This window comes from Gorilla gorilla, chromosome 14 (genome assembly GCF_029281585.2).
Source record: "Gorilla gorilla gorilla isolate KB3781 chromosome 14, NHGRI_mGorGor1-v2.1_pri, whole genome shotgun sequence".
Lineage (NCBI taxonomy): Eukaryota > Metazoa > Chordata > Mammalia > Primates > Hominidae > Gorilla > Gorilla gorilla.
This window is the reverse complement of record NC_073238.2, coordinates 52,407,529-52,429,651: the sequence shown is the minus strand read 5'-3', so window position 1 is coordinate 52,429,651 and position 22,123 is coordinate 52,407,529. Positions and strand designations below refer to the sequence as shown.

General features: G+C 35.3%; 1 long non-coding RNA gene across 1 annotated transcript in view; it reads left to right on the top strand.

Annotated features, from left to right (window-relative positions):
- LOC129526356 (uncharacterized) overlaps positions 1 to 22,123 on the top strand; it is a 306,307-nt gene that overhangs the window by 211,894 nt on the left and 72,290 nt on the right. Inside the window, exon 3 of the long non-coding RNA XR_008671027.2 lies at positions 3,841 to 3,940. This is a non-coding gene — a long non-coding RNA (uncharacterized lncRNA). The remainder of the gene's footprint in view (positions 1 to 3,840; positions 3,941 to 22,123) is intronic.

Below are 22,123 nucleotides of genomic sequence, written 5' to 3'. Positions count from 1 at the left end.
TAACGAGAGAGCTCTCAATGCCAGCACCTCCACCTCAGAGATCTCCAGGCCAAACGCCCCAGTACAGAAGGGAAGAACGGCTAGAATCCAATTTGGCAATTGCTGAAAACAATCAAGAATAAGATAGGTGACTAGGATCCATGGAAATAATTCACTTTTTTAAAAAAGGTAAAACACATGTGTGAGAACTTGATGCCAGCTACTTAGATTGTTTCAGAGTTGCCCTTGGAAAAGAGTAAAGCACATACTAGGGGCCAGTATGAATATTCAACATAGTGTTGGAAGTTCTGGCCAGGGCAATTAGGCAGGAGAAGGAAATAAAGGGTATTCAATTAGGAAAAGAAGAAATCAAATTGTCCCTGTTTGCAGATGACATGATTGTATATCTAGAAAACCCCATTGTCTCAGCCCAAAATCTCCTTAAGCTGATAAGCAACTTCAGCAAAGTCTAAGGATACAAAATCAATGTACAAAAATCACAAGCATTCTTATACACCAAGAGCAGACAAACAAAGAGCCAAATCATGAGTGAACTCCCATTCACAATTGCTTCAAAGAGAATAAAATACCTAGGAATCCAACTTACAAGGGACGTGAAGGACTTCTTCAAGGAGAACTATAAACCACTGCTCAATGAAATCAAAGAGGATACAAACAAATGGAAGAACATTCCATGCTCATGGGTAGGAAGAATCAATATGTGAAAATGGCCATACTGCCCAAGGTAATTTATAGATTCAATGCCATCCCCATCAAGCTACCAATGACTTTCTTCACAGAATTGGAAAAAACTACTTAAAAGTTCATATGGAACCAAAAAAGAGCCTGCATCGCCAAGTCAATTCTAAGCCAAAAGAACAAAGCTGGAGGCATCACACTACCTGTCTTCAAACTATACTACAAGGCTACAGTAACCAAAACAGCATGGTACTGGTACCAAAACAGAGATATAGATCAATGGAACAGAACAGAGCCCTCAGAAATAACGCCGCATATCTACAACTATCTGATCTTTGACAAACCTGAGAAAAACAAGCAATGGGGAAAGGATTCCCTATTTAATAAATGGTGCTGGGAAAACTGGCTAGCCATATGTAGAAAGCTGAAACTTGATCCCTTCCTTACACCTTATACAAAAATCAATTCAAGATGGATTAAAGACTTCAACATTAGACCTAAAACCATAAAAACCCTAGAAGAAAACCTAGGCATTACCATTCAGGACATAGGCATGGGCAAGGACTTCATGTCTAAAACACCAACAGCAATGGCAACAAAAGCTAAAATTGACAAATGGGATCTCATTAAACTAAAAAGCTTCTGCACAGCAAAAGAAACTACCATCAGAGTGAACAGGCAACCTACAAAATGGGAGAAAATTTTCACAACCTCCTCATCTGACAAAGGGCTAATATCCAGAATCTACAATGAACTCAAACAAATTTACAAGAAAAAAACAAACAACCCCATCAAAAAGTGGGCGAAGGACATGAACAGACACTTCTCAAAAGAAGACATTTATGCAGCCAAAAAAACACATGAAAAAGTGCTCACCCTCACTGGCCATCAGAGAAATGCAAATCAAAACCACAATGAGATACCATCTCACACCAGTTAGAATGGCAATCATTAAAAAGTCAGGAAACAACAGGTGCTGGAGAGGATGTGGAGAAATAGGAACACTTTTACACTGTTGGTGGGACTGTAAACTAGTTCAACCATTGTGGAAGTCAGTGTGGCAATTCCTCAGGGATCTAGAACTAGAAATACCATTTGGCCCAGCCATCCCATTACTGGGTATATACCCAAAGGACTGTAAATCATGCTGCTATAAAGACACATGCACACATACGTTTATTGTGGCACTATTCACAATAGCAAAGACTTGGAACCAACCCAAATGTCCAACAATGATAGACTGGATGAAGAAAATGTGGCACATATACACCATGGAATACTATGCAGCCATTAAAAAAATGATGAGTTCATGTCCTTTATAGGGACACGGATGAAATTGGAAATCATCATTCTCAGTAAACTATCATAAGGACAAAAAACCGAACACCATATGTTCTCACTCATAGGTGGAAATTGAACAATGAGAACACATGGACACAGGAAGGGGAACATCACACTCTGGGGACTGTTGTGGGGTGGGGGGAGGGGGGAGGGATAGCATTAGGAGATATATCTAATGCTAAATGACGAGTTAATGGGTGCAGCACAGCAGCATGGCACATGTATACATAAGTAACTAACCTGCACATTGTGCACATGTACCCTAAAACTTAAAGTATAATAATAATAAATAAAAAAATAAAAAAAAATAAAAGCAGAACAAAAGATAGCCCATATGTGTGAAAAAAATAAAAAAATTAAAAAAAGGCGAAAAAAAAGCAAACTATGGTATAGAGTATAACTTCCTTTTTCTCAATAAAATAGGGGAATGCAATTTTTTTTTACTATACATCACTTTCTGGAAAAGCATCTTTCACTCTGCATATTTATGAGATTCATCCTTGTTTTTTCACTTATCAGTAGCTCATTCCTTTTTATTACTGAGTGATATTTCAGTGTGAATGCACCACAGTTTATTGCTCTCTGTGTAGACACTTGGACAGTTTTCAGTTTTTCATTACGAAGAATAAAGCTTTCATGAATGTTCTTATTACAAACTTTTTTTGTGCATAGTTTTCCAATTTTCTTGAGTAAATTCCTAGGCAGGAAACTCCTTGGTTACAGTGAAAATATTTGGTGTATATGATTTTATATATCAAATGTAAAATCCCAGGCCTCTTCTTCAAAGTGAAGGAAAATATTGTATGGTACATTCCCACACACCATACATTAGAGTTCCCCTGACCCCATGTTCTTGCTAGTGTTTGGTTTTTCCAATTTTTAAAGTTTTAGCCATTCAGGTGTGTGTAGTATAGGTATTGATTGTAAAAATCCATATTAAAATGTCTTAAAACATCACCGACATATACAACAATCTGGTGAATAATAAATGATTGAATAATTGTTTCCTGGGAATCAATGCATCGCCTTTGAGTCTCTTAGTCCATCAATCAACTGCATGACCATGCAAGTTAGGCAAGTTATGCGGTCTCCATTTCGTTTTTGGTGAAATAGCTTCATAATAGATCTGTCTCATAGGTTTGTACTAAAGATGGAATGAAAATACCTATAAGTGAATTAAAAAGGTTAGAGTCTTAAAAAGTTCAATTTGAGTCTCAGGGACCCCTTTAGTACACACTGCCTTAAATTGGAGTGGATTCTTCAGCAGCAAACTGTTGGTAAGTATTTCTCTGGAGACATTTACTGTATACTACCCCAGAATTCCAGAAGACCCTGTACTTAACTTTATATTAATCAACATTTTTATTATTGCCTGAATGAAAATAGAAGTAACGTTAATGAAATCTCTAAATCTGATAGGAGAGTTAATGTTTGGTGTCAGAATTTAGTTGTAAAATCTTTAAACAGATTAAAATATGCCATAATCTAATAGAAATAATTATTTTTTAAAAGCAAGCAAACAAAAATTCACTGGACTTACAGGGTCTTGCTACACTTAAAAAATTATTGTAAAGAAAAAATTGATTGATTATAGCATTACCACCCTAAGTACAGAAAAAATAATATCTATAACTGTGTTTATAGTATTATATTATTCATATTTTAACATAGTATTGTGTTTACTTTTATTAATCATGTTTTAAGGACGATCTTGAAACAAAATATATGTTCAAAAGAGAATAAGATGCAGTTGTCTTTTAATTTGAGAAACAGTTGATGAGATTTAGTAGAAGATGGTGACATTGATGTTTTGTCTTTTAGGCCAAAAGATAAAAACAGCAAGAAAGCAAACAAATAAAAGTAACAACAAAATTTAAGAATCCCTTGCGTGGAAGGATGCTTATTTCCTCTGGACTGAAAGGTATGACTTATATCTAAAGTATGTACATTTGGGGGAAGGTGATTTTAGCTCAATGTAGGAGACATTGAACTTTCTTTTCCTTCTCTCCTAGAATCCCATTTCTTTTGATTTTAGGGCACTTGCCAAATTCTGTTGTAATGTTGACTTTACTGTCTGTCAACCTGAGTGTGAGCTACTTGAGACCATAGCGTTGAACATTGAAGGAGTCACTGGCACCCCACACAGTTGAAAATTTGTGTATCACTTTTGACTCCCCCCAGGCTTAACTAATAGACTACTGTTGATTGGAAGTCTGATCAATAACACGAACAGTCAATCAACAAATATTTAGTTATTGTATTATATGTAGTATAGCTGTATTCTCACAGTGAAGTAGGCTAGAGAAAAGAAAGTGTTGTTAAGAAAATCATAAGAAAGAGGAAATATATTTACTATTCATTAAGTGGAAAAGGAGTATCACAAAAGGTCTTTATTCTTATCCCCTTCACATTGAGTAGGCTGAGGAGGAGGAGAAAGAGGAGAGGTTGGTCTTGCTGTCTCAGGGGTGACAGAGGAAAAAGAGGTGGAGGAGGTAGAAGAAGAGGCAGGAGAGATAGGCATACTAGGTATAACTTTTATTGAACAAAATCTGGCTGTAAGTGGATCCACACAGTTCAAACCCATGTTGTTCAAGAGTCAGCTATATTTTATTGTCTTGTTAATCCTTCACGATTATCACAGAGCCAGGTACACATACTTGAGAGATGCGTGTTCAATTGAGTATAATAGATTATTTAATAAATAAAGACATCCAAGAACATGACTAGATGCATTTGCAAGGATATTGCCCCGAGATCCTGCAATTATCACACAACTATGAAGGCAAATAATGTAGATAATTTAGAAGTAATTTATTTTTGTTTTAGTTGGGAGTTCTAGAAGATCTCTAAAGCCAAGTCTTCATGTCAATTCCATGAAGAATCATGAATCAGATGCAATAAGTTTGTTTCATTATGAATTCTTCATATGCGGATAAATTTTTATGGATTCATTAGAATTTAAAAAAACAACCCATGCACACACACACACAAAACAAACAAAAAGCAAAACAACTAAGAATATCAGTAGTACCTCTTGAAGTAAGGCCAGAATCTATGACTAACTTGGCACATGAAGTATTTAATATCCTGGAAGTGATATTAGATTTTACTGGGGTGTGAATCACTCATTTTGTTTTTCTAGAATGTCAGTTTCTGCTATTTTTCTGAAAACCATATGTCATTATGAAAAGAATCATACTTCAAGTTTAAGGTGCTTTCAGTACTGAATATGATTCAGTATTGTTAACTTTTTGTGATTTAAAAGCATAATATTCATCTCCATTACTTAAAAACATTTTGTTTGAGTGTGAATAGAGATATTAAATGAGGCTCACCAAGATCCCATTTAATACTGGCAGAAATTTTCGCTGTGACATTTTGCAGATAAGAGCTTGTGATTCAAGAGACAAAAGGAATTTTTAGCTTTTTCACTTTAATTCTGGCTGGCATATTCTAACCCCTTTTATTTTCTAATGTCAGTTTTCTGAAATATATAAATGGATCCTCCATATATTGAAAATTATGCACTAGTTTTCATTGGTATAATTTCAGATTACATGTATGTTACTTCTATTATTTTATTTAAGTGTTCTTTCTTTTCTGTTGTTTTTGCCACAGTTTATGTTTTTCACTTAGAGGTTTGGGTCACTGTTTTAAATATTTATATTTTCAACAAAGATATCTTATGAATAAATTAATCAAGTGATTGATAACACCAACACCAATTGTTCCCACATACTAAAAATACTTCTAATAAAAATTATTTCAAAAATAAATATGAGTTACTTACAAAAAGAAAGAAATATTTTATGGAATCTAAAGATATTGAGTTTTTTTAAATGAAGACAATTGGAAGTCCTAGCCAGAGCAATCAGGCCAGAGAAAGAAATAAAAGGCATCCAAATAGGAAATGAAGGATCAAACTATCTCTCATCGCTGATGATACGATTGTATACCTAGAAAAGCCTAAAGACTCCACCCAAAGGCTCCTAAAGCTGATAAATGACTTCAGTGAAGTTTCAGGATACAAAATCAGTGTACAAAAATCAATAGCATTTCTCTACACCAATGATGTTCAAGCCAAGAGCCAATTCAAGAATGCAATCTCATTCACAATAGCTAAACACATAAAAATAAACCTAGGAATACAGCTAATCAAGGAAGTGAAAGATTTCTACAAGGAGAATTATGAAACACTGTTAAAAGAAATCAGAGACAACACAAATGAAAAAACATTCCGTGCTTATGGACTAGAAGCATCACTGTTGTTAAAATGGCCTTACTGCCCAAAGTAATCTACAGATTCAGTGCTATTCCTATCAAAGTACCAATAATATTTTTCACAGAATTAGAAAAAAAATTCTAAAATTCATATAGAATGAAAAAAGAGCTCAAACAGCCAAAGGAGTCCTAAGCAAAAAGAGCAAAGCTGGAGGCATCACATTACCTGAATACAAACTACACCATAAGGCTACAGTAGCCAAAACGGTATGATACTGATACAAAAACAGACACATAGACCAATGGAGCAGAATAGAGAATAAGAAATAAAGCTGCACCTTTACAGCCATCTAATCTTCAACAAAGTTGACAAAAATATGCAATGGAGAAAGGAATTTCTATTCAATAAAATGGTGCTGGGATAGCTGGTTAGCCATGTACAGAAAAATGAAACTGGACCCATACCCTTCAACATATAAAAAATTAATTCGAGGTGGAATAAATAATTAAATGTAGGATTTCAAACTATAAGAATCCTAGAGGAAAGCCTGGGAAACACCATTTTGGTTACCAACCTTGGGAAAGAACTTATAACTAAGTCCTCAAAAGCAATCGCAACAAAAACAAAAATTGACCAGTGAGACCTAATTAAACGAAAGCACTTCTGCACAGTGAAAGAAGCTAACAACAGAGTAAACGAACAACCTACAGATTTGGAGAAAATATTTGCAAAGCTATGCACCTAACAAAGGTCTAATATCTAGAATCTATAAGGAACTTAAACAATGGAACAACCAAAACACAAATAACCTCATTAAAAATGGGCAAAGGATATAAATAGATACTTCTCAAAAGAAGACATACATATGGCCAACAAATATATGAAGAAATGCTCAACATCACTAATCATCAGAGAAATTCATATTTTAAAAAATGAGATAGTATCTCACATCAATTACACCAATTAGAATGGCTATTATTTGAAAGCCAAAAAATAACAAATGTTCATGAGGCTGTGGAGAAAAGGAACACTTATATACTACTGGCGTGTATTTAAATTAGTTCAGCCAATTTGCCATTCTGTGTCTTTTAATTTAGCCCATAACAGAACCAAAGACAAAAACCACATGATTATCTCAATAGATGCAGAAAAGGCCTTCGACAAAATTCAACTGCCCTTCATTCTAAAAACTCTCAATAAATTAGGTATTGATGGGACGTATCTCAAAATAATAAGAGCTATTTGTGACAAACCCATAGCCAATATCATACTGAATGGGCAAAAACTGGAAGCATTCCCTTTGAAAACTGGCACAAGACAGGGATGCCCTCTCTCACCACTCCTATTCAACATAGTGTTGGAAATTCTGACCAGGGCAATCATGCAGGAGAAAGAAATACGGGGTATTCAATTAGGAAAAGAGGAAGTCAAATTGTCCCTGTTTGCAGATGACATGATTGTATATTTAGAAAACCCCATTGTCTCAGCCCAAAATCTCCTTATGCTGATAAGCAACTTCAGCAACGTCTCAGGATACAAAATCAATGTGCAAAAATCACAAGCATTCCTATACACCAATAACAGACAAACAGAGAGCCAAATCATGAGGGAACTCCCATTCACAATTGCTTCAAAGAGAATAAAATACCTAGGAATCCAACTTACAAGGGATGTGAAGGACCTCTTCAAGGAGAACTACAAACCACTGCTGAACGAAATAAGAGAGGACACAAACAAATGGAAGAACATTCCATGCTCATGGATAGGAAGAATCAATATCATGAAAATGGCCATACTGCCCAAGGTAATTTATAGATTCAATGCCATCCCCATCAAGCTACCAATGACTTTCTTCACAGAATTGGAAAAAACTACTTTAAAGTTCATATGGAACCAAAAAAGAGCCCGCATTGCCGAGACAGTTCTAAGCCAAAAGAACAACGCTGGAGGTATCACGCTGCCTGACTTCAAACTATACTACAAGGCTACAGTAATCAAAACAGCATGGTGCTGGTACCAAAACAGGGATATAGACCAATGGAACAGAACAGAGCCCTCAGAAATAATACCACACATCTACAACCATCTGATCTTTGACAAGCCTGACAAAAACAAGAAATGGGGAAAGAATTCCCTATTTAATAAATGGTGCTGGGAAAACTGGCTAGCCGTATGTAGAAAGCTGAAACTGGATTCCTTCCTTACACCTTATACAAAAATTAATTCAAGATGAATTAAAGTCTTAAATGTTAGACCTAAAACCATAAAAACCCTAGAAGAAAAACCTAGGCAATACCATTCAGGACATAGGCATGGGCAAGGACTTCATGTCTAAAACACCAAAAACAATGGGAACAAAAGCCAAAATTGACAAATGGGATCTAATCAAACTAAAGAGCTTCTGCACAGCAAAAGAAACTACCATCAGAGTGAGCAGGCAACCTACAAAATGGGAGAAAATTTTTGCAATCTACCCATCTGACAAAGGGCTAATATCCAGAATGTACAAAGAACTTAAACAAATTTACAAGAAAAAATCAAACAACCCCATCAAAAAGTGGGCAAAGGATATGAACAGACACTTCTCAAAAGAAGACATTTATGCAGCCAAGAGATATATGAAAAAATGCTCATCATCAGTGGCCATCAGAGAAATGCAAATCAAAACCGCAATGAGATACCATCTCACACCAGTTAGAATGGCAATCATTAAAAAGTCAGGAAACAACAGGTGCTGGAGAAATAGGAACACTTTTACTCTGTTGGTGGCACTGTAAACTAGTTCAACCATTGTGGAAGACAGTGTGGCAATTCCTCAAAGATCTAGAACTAGAAATACCATTTGACCCAGCCATCCCATTACGGGGTGTATACCCAAAGGATTATAAATCATGCTGCTATAAAGACACATGCACACGTACGTTTATTGTGTCACTATTCACAATAGCAAAGACTTGGAACCAACCCAAATGTCCATCAATGATAGACTGGATTAAGAAAATGTGGCACATATACACCATGGAATACTATGCAGCCATAAAAAAAGGATGAGTTCATGTCCTTTGTAGGGACATGGATGAGGCTGGACACCATCATTCTGAGCAAACTATCACAAGGACAGAAAACCAAACACCGCATATTCTCACTCATAGGTGGGAATTGAACAATGAGAACACTTGGACATAGGAAGGGGAACATCACACATTGGGGTCTGTCATGGGGTGGGGGGAGTGGGGATGGATAGCATTAGGAGATATACCTAATGTAAATGACGAGTTAATGGGTGCAGCACACCAACATGGCACATGTATTTATATGTAACAAACCTGCACATTGTAAACATGTACCCTAGAAGTTAAAGTATAAAAATAAATAAATAAAATAAATTAGATCAGCCACTGTGGAAAGCAGTTTGGAGATTTCTCAAAGAAATTTAAACTACCATTCAACCTAGCAATGCCATTGCTAGTATATATCCAAAAGAAAATAATTTGTTCTACCAAAAGACACATGCACACATATGTTCATTGCAGTACTATTCAAAATAGCATAGACATGGAATTAACCTAGGTTCCCATCAACAGTGGATTCAGTAAATAAAATGTGATACATAATACATCATGGGATACCATGCAGCCATAAAAGGGAATCAAATCATGCTCATCGCAGCAATATGGATGCAGCGGGATTCCATTATCCTAAGCAAATTAATGCAGGAAGAGAAAACCAAATACCACATGTTCTCACTTATAAGTGGGAGCTAAACATTGGGCACTCATTATATAAAGATGGCAACAATAAACACTGGGAAGTACTAGAGGGGGTCAAGGATTGAGAAACTAACTATTGGATATTATGCTCACTACCTGGGTGATGGGATCATTTGTATGTCAAACCTCAGTCCCACACAACATACCCATGTAACAAATCTGCACATGCACCTCCAAATCTAAAATAAAAATCAAAATTGTAAAAAAACAAAGACAATTATTGTTTTGCTTTGAAGAGTTGATTTATAAGTAATTTTTTTTTTTTTTTTTTTTTTTTTTGATACGGAGTCTCGCTCTTTCACCCAGGCCGGAGTTCAGTGGCGCTATCTCGGCTCACTGCAAGCTCCTCCTCCTGGGTTCACGCCCTTCTCCTGCCTCAGCCTCCCGAGTAGCTGGGATTGCAGGCGCCCGCCACCATGCCCGGCTAATCTTTTATATTTTTAGTAGAGACAGGGTTTCAACGTGTTAGCCAGGATGGTCTCGATCTCCTGACCTCGTGATCCACGTGCCTAGGCCTCCGGAAGTGCTGGGATTACAGGCGTGAGCCACTGTGCCCGGCCGATTTATAAGTAATTTTAAAAACAGAAAAAAAACAGCAGGTAGAAAAGAGCAACATTATTTTAAGTTCAAAAAATTAAAAATGCAGAAGAGATAAAACAAAGCAGTATCTCATACCAAAAGTAAAGATTATATCATTGAAATGTAATAAGACCATGCCTTACAAGTATTTCAGGAGCAAGAAGAATCTGGGGTCCAGACTGTCTAGCTAGCAGCAGATGGGAGACTTACACCCACTTCAACCTGGGCATAACTTTTTCTCTGCTGTGCATTTAGCAAAATATAAACCTTTATTTGCTACCTCAAAGGCTTTTTTCTTATAAGGCCTGGTATGCATTTCAGATTGTTTTTGGGGGGGGGGGCAATATTAGGTGTGTTACTCAGGAGGATTTACGGTGGTCAGTTTCCCAGAATGTCTGGTCCTAAATTTTAAAATGTGTAAAAAAAAAAATTACTGTAACTCACAGCTAGGGAGAACAGATATCCCAAGTTTGCCAGGAAATTCTGGTTTATACCTTGTGTTCAAGCACAATTATTAATAACTGCTGCATTTCACTTCCAACTGTGTCCCAGCTGAATGAAAATCCATCGTCACCCCATTTGCAGATAACCAGTTGGGTTTTAATTAAGCCATTACCAACCCATCTGTAGCTCGGAGCTCCACTCCTCAAAGAGTAGTACTTGGACTAATCTAACACCCTGCGCATTCCATGGTAGCTTGTTAGAATTGCAGGCCTCACTCCAGATTTACTGAGTCAGAATATGCATTTTAATAATATCCCCAGGTGATTCACACATATAATAAAATTTAAGAAACACTAACCTATAAAAACAGATCAACTTAACATTTGTTTTAGGACAGTTCGTTCTTTGAAAAAGAATATAAACACCTATACACAAAATATCAAGCAAAACAAAGAAAGTTGAATAAAGCAAAGGAAAAAAAAGTCAATCTTTTTTCCCATTCTCATTTGCAATTAGATTGCTTTGTTCATTTTCCATTAGATTGTTAATTAACATAGCATTTTAAGAACTTTTATCTTTATACATTTAGTTTTTAAAATTTTATGTTATTTAACATTGCATCTATCAAAAATGTAACCAAAACTTATGTATATAGTTTAAACAGACAACTATGAAGCTAATATCTGTTTTTACCCTAGTCAAGGCTAGAAAGAGAATATGATTAGCATTTATGATGTACCCCAAGTTCCCTCCAAATGTTTCTATCTTTAATGTAGCTGCTATCCAAACTTGAAAAAATTATTTTCTCATTTTTCTTCATAGTTTTAACACATGTATATGGATTCCCAAATTATACAATTTAATTTGCCATTTTAAAATTTATATGAATGAGATAACACTGCTCGTATGTAGGATTTTATTGTTTTTGTTTATTCAACGTTATGTTTGTGAAATTGACACAAGGTGCTATAAGTGATTATGATGTATTTTTTATTGCAATATAATTTTCTATTATATGAAAATGTAAAAGCTAATGCATTTATTCTATTATTTATAGATTTGTGGGTCATTTTTCTGTTTTCGTTTAGTGACTAAAAACAAATAAGCATTCTATACATGTATGAAAGTGCAATATAGATCCAGGAATTAAATCGTTAGTTTATAGTATATGTGTGTCCTTAGCTTTATTAAGTAATGACAATCTATTCTTCAGAGTGTTTATAAAAATTTACACTCCCACCATTAGCGTTCTTATGTTTATTTCCATGCTTGCCAATTTTGCTAATAATCGGACTTTTAAATTTTTATCAGTCTATCAGATGTGTTTTAAATTCTCATAACCATGAAAAATTAGGCATGTTGATGGTGTTTTCTTTGGAGGTTTGAGCATCTGAATATTCTTTTGTAAGCCAAATAGTCATGTTAGTTTAGTTATCTTGTCTTTTCACTTTCTTCAGGGTATGTGTGATGATCATAAATCTCTCCTTTTGATGTAGATGAATTTATTATTATTTTTCTTTTATGTTAGCATTTATTCTATGTTGTTTAAGAAAACCTTCCCTATTTTGAAATCACAAATCTATTTTATTATATTTATTTTTTATAAATCTTTACAGTTTTGCCTTCTAGATTTCAGTCTTCAAGCCACAGCAATTATTTTTAATATAGAATCATGTATGGATCTTCAATTTTCTTAATACTACTTATTTGGTGTATGTTGCTCAACTTTTCATATCAAATATCAAAATATGAATCAATATGTTTGGGTCTATCTATTACATTTCATTAGATATTTGCCTGTATTGTTGGTAATGCTAAACTTTCTTTGTTACTATAAATATATAAAGTAAACACTGTAATGATTTATGAACCAAACTGATTTGATGGAGTTGAAAAACTCACTGTAAGAATTTCATAATACAATCAGAAGTATCAATAGCAGAATAGACCAAGCTGAGGAAAGAATTTCAGAGCTCAAATACCAGTTCTTTGAATCAACTCAGTGAGTCAAAAATAATGAAAAGAGAATTTTAAAAAGTGAACAAAACCTCTGAGAAATACGGGATTATGTAAAGAGACCAAACATATGATACATTTATATCCCTGAAAGAGAAGGAGAGAGGGCAAGCAACTTAGAAAACATACTTTAGAATATTGTCCAGGAAAACTTCTCCAACCTCACTACACAGGTCAGCATTCAAATTCAAGAAATTCAGAGAATCCCAGTGAGATATAATACAAGATGACCATCCCCAAGACACATAATCCTCACATTCTCCAAGGTCAATGTGAAAGAAAAAGTATTAAAGAAAGACAGCTAGAAAGAAGGGTGGGTCACCTATGTAGAGAACCCCATCAGGCTAATAGGAAACCTTTCAGCAGAAACCCTACAATCCAGGAAGGAATCGGCAGGGGGGGGTGCTATATTCAGCATCCTTAAAGAAGAGAAATTCTAATCAAGAATTTCATATCCAGCAAAAATAAGCTTAATAAGTGAAGAAATAAGATCCTTTTAGACAAGCAAATACTAAAGAAATTTACTGCTACAAGACGTGCCTTAAAAGAGGGCCTTAAAGGAGTGCTAACCATGGAAATGAAAGACCATTACTGACCACCATAAAAACACACTTAAATATATAGATTATCAATACTATAAAGCAAATACACAACCAAATTTATGTAACAACCAGGTAACAACACTATGACAGAATAAAATCCACATATGTCAATATTATCCTTGAATGTAATCTGATTAAATGACCGATTTAAAAGGCACTGAATGGCAAGGTGGATTAAAAAAAGCATGATCCAACTGTATGCTGTCTTCAAGAGACTCGTCTCACATGCAATGACATCTATAGGCTCAAAGTCAAGGGATGGAGAAAAATCTCCTAAGCAAATGAAACACAAAAAAAGCATGGGTTGCTCTTCTAATCTCAGAGAAAACAGATTTTAAACCAAAAATGATCAAAAAGGACAAAGAAAGGCACTATATAATCATAACAATTTCATTTTTATAAGAAGACTTAAGTCTCCTAAATATGTATGCACCTAACACTAGAGCACCTAAATTCATAAAAAAGCTCTTAGAGACCTACAAAGAGACTTAGTTAACCACAGATTAATAGTGAGAAATGTCAACATCCCACTGAAAGTATTAGACAGATCATCACTGCAGAAAACTAACAAAAATATTCAGGACCTAAATATGATATTGATACTGGTATATATACAATCCTAAGCCACGGGCTTAGTCCACGGGCTGTTAGGAACCAGGACACACAGCAGGAGGTGAGCAGCGGGCAAGCATTACCGCCTGAACCCTACCTTCTGTCAGATCAGAGGCAGCATTAGATTCTCACAGGAGCATGAACCCTATTATGAACTGTGCATGTGAGGGATCTAGGTTGCATGCTCCTTATGAGAACATAATACCTCTGAAACCATCTCCCCTACCACAAGTTTGTGCAAAAATTGTCTTCCATGAAACCAGTCCCTGTTGTACAAAAGGTTGGGGACCACTGATCTACAGAATATTTCACCCAACAACAACAGAATTTTTCTCATCTGCACATGGCACATACTCTAAAATCAACCATATGCTTGGTCATAAAACAATACCCAGCAAATAAAAAAAAATCATAACAACTACACTGTCAGACCACAGCACATTAAAAATAGATGTCAATACTAAAAAGACGTCACAAACCAATTACATGGAAATTAACTAATCTGCACCTGAATGACTTGAGTAAACAATGAAATTAAGGCAGAAATCAAGAAATTCACTGAAATTAATGAAAATAAAAATACAACATACTAGAATCTCTGTGGCTTTCCTCAACTGACTTTATTACAATGCTTGTTCTTTTCTATAAATTAAGACAGTTTGAACATTGGCCTTTGGTGTAAACAAGAAAAAATGGAATGACTCTAAGAAAATCCAGTCATTTCTTACACAGTATATCTTTCCATTCTGTCTCTGTTTAGTCAAGTGTCAAGTTTAGGTCCCAAATATCTTTGTCTTTGTTAGTATTCTGCCTCAATGATCTGTCTAATACTTTATAATACAGCTAAAGTAGTAGTGAGGAAAGTTTGTAGCACTTAATGCTCAATCAAAAAGTTTGAAAGATCACCAATTAATAACCTAACATCACACCTGGGTGAACTAGAAAAACAAGCACAAACCAATCCCAAAGATAGCAGAAGAAGTGAAATAACTAAACTGGATGAAGCTGAGATAGAAAACCATAAAAAAGATAAATAGAAACAGAATTTTGTACTTTGAAAGAGTAAATAAGATTAATGAACTGCTAGCTAGACTAATAAAAAAAGAACATCGCAATTAAAAAATCAGAAATAATAAAGGAGACATTACACTGACCCCACAGAAAAACAAAAACCCTCAGAAAATATCACAAACACTTCTATGCACACATACTAGAAAACCTAGAAGAAATGGATACATTCCTGGAAATATACAACCTCCCAAGATTGAACCAAAAAGAAATTGAAACCCTGATCAGGCCAATAATGCACTCTGAAATTAAATCGGTAATAAAATTTTTCTAACAATCAGGAAAATTCCTGGACCAGAAGGATTCACTGCCAAATTCTACCAAATATAAAAAGAAGAGCTGGTACCAATCCCACTGAAACCATTTCAAAAAATTGAGGAGGAGTGACTCTTCCCTTACTCATGATATGAGGCCAGAATCATTCTGATACCAAAACCTGACAGGAACAGTAGAAAAGGAGAACTTCAGGCCAATATCCATGATGAACATAGACACAAAAATCCTCAGCAAAATAACAGCAAGCTGAATCCAGCAGCATATGAAGAAGCAAATCCATCATGATGAAGTAGAGTTTATTCCTGGATAGCAAGTTTGATTCAATATACACAAATGAATAAGTGTAATTTATCACATAAACAGAACTAAAAACAAAAACCATGTAATCATCCCAATAGATGCGGAGAAGGTTATTGACAAAATTCAACATCCCATCATGTGAAAAACCCTCAACAAGCTAGGCATCAAAGGAATATACCCCAAAATAAGGAATCACTTATGACAAACCCACAGCCATCATCATACTAAACAGGCAAAAGCTAGTACTTATCTTGAGAACTGAAACAAAACAAGGATGCCTATTATCACCACTCCTATTCAGTATAGTATGGGAAGTCTTACCCAGAACAATCAGGCAAGAGAAGGAAATAAAAGGCATCCAAATAGAAAGACAGGAAGTCTAAATATCTCTGTTTGCAGATGATATGATTCTATACCTAGAAAACCCCATAGTATCTGCCCAAAGGCTCCTAGATCTGACAAACAACTTCAGCAAAGTTTCAGGATACAAAATCAATGGACAAAAATCAGTAGCATTTGTATACATCAATAATGTCCAAGCCGAGAGCCAAATCAAGAATGTAATCACATTGACAATAGCCACACACAAAAATCCCTAGGGATACAGCTAACCAGGGAGATGAAAGACCTCTACAACGAGAATCAGAAAACACTGCTCAAAAAAACCAGAGATGATACAAACAAATAGCAAAACATTCTATACTCATGATAGGAAGAATCAATACTGTTAAAATGGCCATACTGCACAAACCAATTTATACATTGTGTTAGTCCGTTTTCACTCTGCTAATAAAAATATACTCAAGACTGGGTAATTAATTCAGGAAAGAAGTTTAATGGATTCACAGTTCCACATGGCTTGGGAGGCCTCACAATCATGGCGGAAGGCAAGGAGGAGCAAGTCATGTCTTATATGGATGGCAGCAGGCAAAGAGAGAGCTTGTGCAGGAAAACTCCCCCTTATAAAACCATCAGATCTCATGAGACTTATTCACTATCATGAGAGCAGCATGAGAAAGACCCACCCCCATGATTCAGTTACCTCCCACCAGGTCCTCCCACAACACATGGGAATTGTGGGAACTACAATTCAAGATGAGATTTGGGTGGGGACACAGCCAAACCATAACACACATTCAATGCTTTTTTTTTTTTTTTATTGACAGAATCTCACTCTGTTGCCCAGTAGGCTGGATGGAGTGCAGTGGCAATCTCAGCTCACTGCAAGCTCCGCCTCCCAGGTTCAAGCTATTCTCCTGCCTCAGCCTCCTGAATAGCTGGGACTACAGGTGCCCACCACCAGGCCCAGCTAATTTTTTGTATTTTTAGTAGAGATGGGGTTTCGCTGTGTTAACCAGGATGGTCTCGATCTCCTGACCTCATGAGCCACCTGCCTCGGCCTCCCAAAGTGCTGGGATTACAGGCTCAATGCTATTTTTATCAAACTACCAATGACATTTTTACCAATTTATAACACACTATTCTTAAATTTATATGAAATCAGAAAAGAGCCCTCACAGTCAAAAGAATCCTAAGTAAAAAGAACAAAAACAGAGGCATCACACTACCCAATTTCAAACAATACTACAAGGCTTCAGTAACCAAAACAGCATGATACTGGTCCAAAAACAGAAACATAGACCAATGGAACTGGTTAGAGAACCCAGAAAGAATGCAGCCTACCTGTAACCATCTGTTCTTTGACAAAGTTGACAAAACAAGCAATGAGGAAAGAGCTTCCTATTCAATAAATGGTGCTGGAATAACTGGCTAGACCTATGCAGTGGATTGAAACTAGACCGCCTTTTTCACCACCTACAAAAATCAACTCAAAATAGATGAAAGCCTTAAATGTAAAACTGAAAAATATAAAAGCCCTAGATAAAAACCTAGAAAATACCATTCTGGACATAGGCCCTGGCAAAAATTTCATGACAAAGACTCCAAAAGCATTTGCAAAAACAAAACAAAACAAAAACAAACAAATAAAAAACCCAAAAAACAAAAAACAGTGATACCTACTTAAACTAAAGCGCTTCTGCACACCAAAGGAAATGATCAACAAAGAAAACAGACAACCTACAGAATAGGAGACAATATTTGCTAATTATGCATCTGACAAAGGTGTAATATTCCAGAATATATAAAGAACTTAAACAAATTAAAATGCAATACACAGACATGGACAGAGAGTTTTCAAAAGAACACATATATGCAGCCAAACAGTATATGCTCAACATCACTAATCATTAGAGAAATGTAAATCAAAACCACAATGAGATACCATCTCACACTAGTTAGAATAGCTATTGTTAAAAAGTCAAAAAATAATAGATTCTGGCGAAGCTGTGGATAACAGGGAATGCTCCTATGATGCAGGTAGGAATGTAAATTCGTTCAGCCACAGTGAAAAGCAGCATGGAGATTTATCAAAGAACTTAAAACAGAGCTACTATTTGACCCAGTGATCCTATTACTCAGTATATACCCAAAGAAATATTAATTGTTCTACCACAAAGACACATATATGCATATGTTCATTGCAGCACAATTCTCATAGGAAAGACATAAAATCAACCCAGATGTCCATTAATGGTGGACTGGATAATGAAAATGTGGTGCCTATACACCATAGAATACTACACAGCCATAGAAAAGAATAAAATCACGTCCTTTGCGGCAACACTGATGGATCCGGAGGCCATTATCCCATGTGAATTAATGCAGAAACAGAAAACCAAATACCACATGTTCTCACTTAGAAGTGGGAGCTAAAAACTGAGCACACATGGACACAAAGTAGAGAACAATAGATGCCAGAGCCTACTTGAGAGTGGAGTGTGGGAGGAGGGTGAGGATGGAAAAACTACTCATCAGGTCCTATGCTTATTACCTGGGCGAGGAAATAATCTGTACAGCAAACCCCCACAATACATAATTTACCCATGTAACAAGCCTGCACATGTACCTCCTGCACCTAAAATAAAAGTTGGGGAGAGAAAAAGGGGATATAAGAGTTTCCAAAAATAAATTGAAAACATTAGTAGTTTTTCTAATCTTTGCATTTGTTTATGTTTGTATTTATTCTTCCAGCTGATTGGTGCGTGGAGATTTCTTTGAGGGCAGACCTTTGACTACTGCTTTAATTTCTTTTATGAATGTAGGGTTATTTGAGTATTCCATTGCTTGAGTCATTTTTAGTAAGTTCTATTTTTTTCTATGCATTTTCTAATATTTTTCTTAAAATATTTTGGAATATAAAATTATTTATTATCTCATAATATTACTTGTATTTATGTGCTCCCTTGTTATTCCTGTTATAATTTGTTGGGCATTTTTTGCCCCCTCCTCATTAGTCAGTAGAAGATTTGTCAGCTTTATTAATCTTCTCAGATAACTAACTTTGAAGTTTTTCCTCCTGTTTTTTAGGTGGATACTTAGCTTCTTCATCAGCCTTTGTTATTTTATTTTCTGATATAGATTATATTAGTTTCTTAGAGTTCCACAACAAAGTACTACAAACTGGGTGGCTTAAAAAAAAACAGCATATATGTATCTTCTCACAATTCTGGAGGCTGGAGTTGAATGCTGAGTTCAAGGTGTCAATAGGGTCATGCTCCCACTGTAGGTTTTTTGGAAGAATTCTCCCTTATCTCTTACATGTTCTGGTGGGTGTAGGCAATATTGGCTTAAAAATGTATCACTTCCATATCTTCCTGTATCTTCACAAGGCCTTTCCCCACCTGTGTGGGTCCGTATGTGTGTCCAAATTACCTGTTCTTATAAGAACAGCAGTCATTGTATTAGGGCCCATCTCAATACAACGTAATTTAACTACATCTGCAAGACCTAATTTCCCTCTTCCTAGAAGCAGAGTGTTTCTATATTATAAAACATTTTCTAATTAATAAAGAAAAACATTAATCTCCCATGTTAAATTAGTCATTGTTCAAATCTTGGGACAATTTCTTTTTGTATTTTCATTATATATTCACCTAATGTAATACATGTAGCATAGGTATATTTATAATATATACACATATTTTATCCCATTCTTTTTATAAATAATTCTTCTTTCATTAACTATAGTAACAAGTTTTTTGTTTACAGATTTAAAACAAAACCACTATTCTATTTTTTAGAAATATCTAAAGTCTATGACACGTATCAGAATAACTGTGTATCAAAAAATGTGTCTCTATTGTTATATAATTGACAGTATGTCAATAATTCTCAAAAAGTGATTAAAATCTTTATTTGTAAAAGTTACATCAAGTAAAAGATAAAACTTATTTAAAGATGAAAAAGCAATTAAATTGTCAAATAATTATATCTATAGGAAATTACTGTCTTTCAACTAGTAGGAAATTCCAGAGACTCATAATGATCAATAAACCATTTATCCAGTCCTCCAATTATGGATTTAAAAAATGGTTTTTCACATCTATTACAAACTTCCAAGTCCATTAAATTCCTCCTCACATCTATTACAAACTTCCAAGTCCATTATATTCCTCCCAAGTACAATTTATTGGCTGTGTAACCTATGTAGTATGTTCACCAAAATGTTTTTAATTTGCTTCTGTATACACATTTAAATCATATCTTTAGCCTGGCTGCAGTCAAGGGAGGTTATTTGACTAGTACTTGTCAATAGAATGTGTGTGTAATTATTGTATGTTACATGTACACTTATCCTCTAAAGACCCCTAAGTAACTTTTGGTACATTTTCTCTTTCATCAATACAATTGGATGTAAAGGATTTCAGTATTTTCAGAACACATGATGATGGGATTCCAAATTCCTGTGTTAAAAGTAGGATATCTGGCCTAAGGAACTGTTCAAACTGCTCCAATCTGAAATGTGAGTCAGATATAAACCATTACTGAGATAAACTGCTGAAATTTCAATATTTTCAATATGTAATGGCTGCCATAGTATAGACTGTGCTATCATGATCTACACGGTAATTGCTACCTTGACTTGCGACACTACTATAGGAAAATAAAAATAGTGAAATATGTAGCACTTGCTACAGATAATATATAGGATAAAATATATAGCTGAGTTACTTGGAGGCAGCAAACAAAGACATATAGCAGCAAAGATAGATGAATATCCAGGTTATATAGTGGCAAAACACTGAATATAGTTTTCATCTCCTGTATCTTGAAATGTAGATAATGTGCTTATTATATTTATAGCTCTAGGGGAATAATTTGGAAAATGGTACCATAATAGTGTGGATTGCTTACTGTTGGCTGTGTTTGGCAATGTATTGCAAGAAAGAGAAAATGGATTTGGTAAAGAATTGGCTGGTTGAAATAAGAAATGAAAGGGAATGAAGACAGCCCAGAAACCCAGGGTTCTGCAGACTTTGAAAAATAGATTACGTTTATCTCAAAGAAGTAAGATATGGATTTTAAAATGGCCTTGAATGTCGAGGGCTAATAAAAATGCTTGGTTGAATAAAGTCACTCAGAACAAATATCAGATTAAAAGGGCAGCCCCTGTAGCTGTTGTTCCAGATCACCTTACAGTAGCCACTATTAAGTTTTAAGAGTGAGCTGTGTACTTAAGAGCTTAGAAATAAGATACACAAACTAAATTGATTATTTAATTGAATAATTGATGATCATCTTGCCTCATCCAGTAATAAATTCCCACCTGTCAGCATTTAGAACTGGTCTTACTCTCCAATTTCTGGTTCTGACGCCTACTGGTGTTAATTCATTACTTCAGGTGACATTTTACTGATTACAAAATTAGCTCATGACAGATCTTGGCAACTCTCGGGACCACAGGTGGGCTGTGATTGAGACAACAAACCCCAAAGGCCACATGTTGTAGGAGAAATCTGGTTTCACCTTGGTTCATATTTCAATGCTTTCTATCACCAACTGGAACAAATTTAGTGAACTGAGGAGGCTTTATTGACCAATCCGGCAGAGCCAAACTTTCCATGTCTCAGTCTGACACTTGCTCATGGCCCAGAGTCCACAGTGTTCCATCAGATCTGTGATCCTGTTCTTAGCCTTGCTGCCCCTGTTTGTTGCTGTTGTTTTACATAATTCATTTCCATAATTATAATACAGCTGTCTACATTCTTTTACTGGCTCTTGCTAATTGTTTTTCATTATCATGTATCCCATTCTATTTTATGAGAGCTTACTTTGTAACAGGCATCTTAGAAAAAGACAGTAGTTTTGTTTTT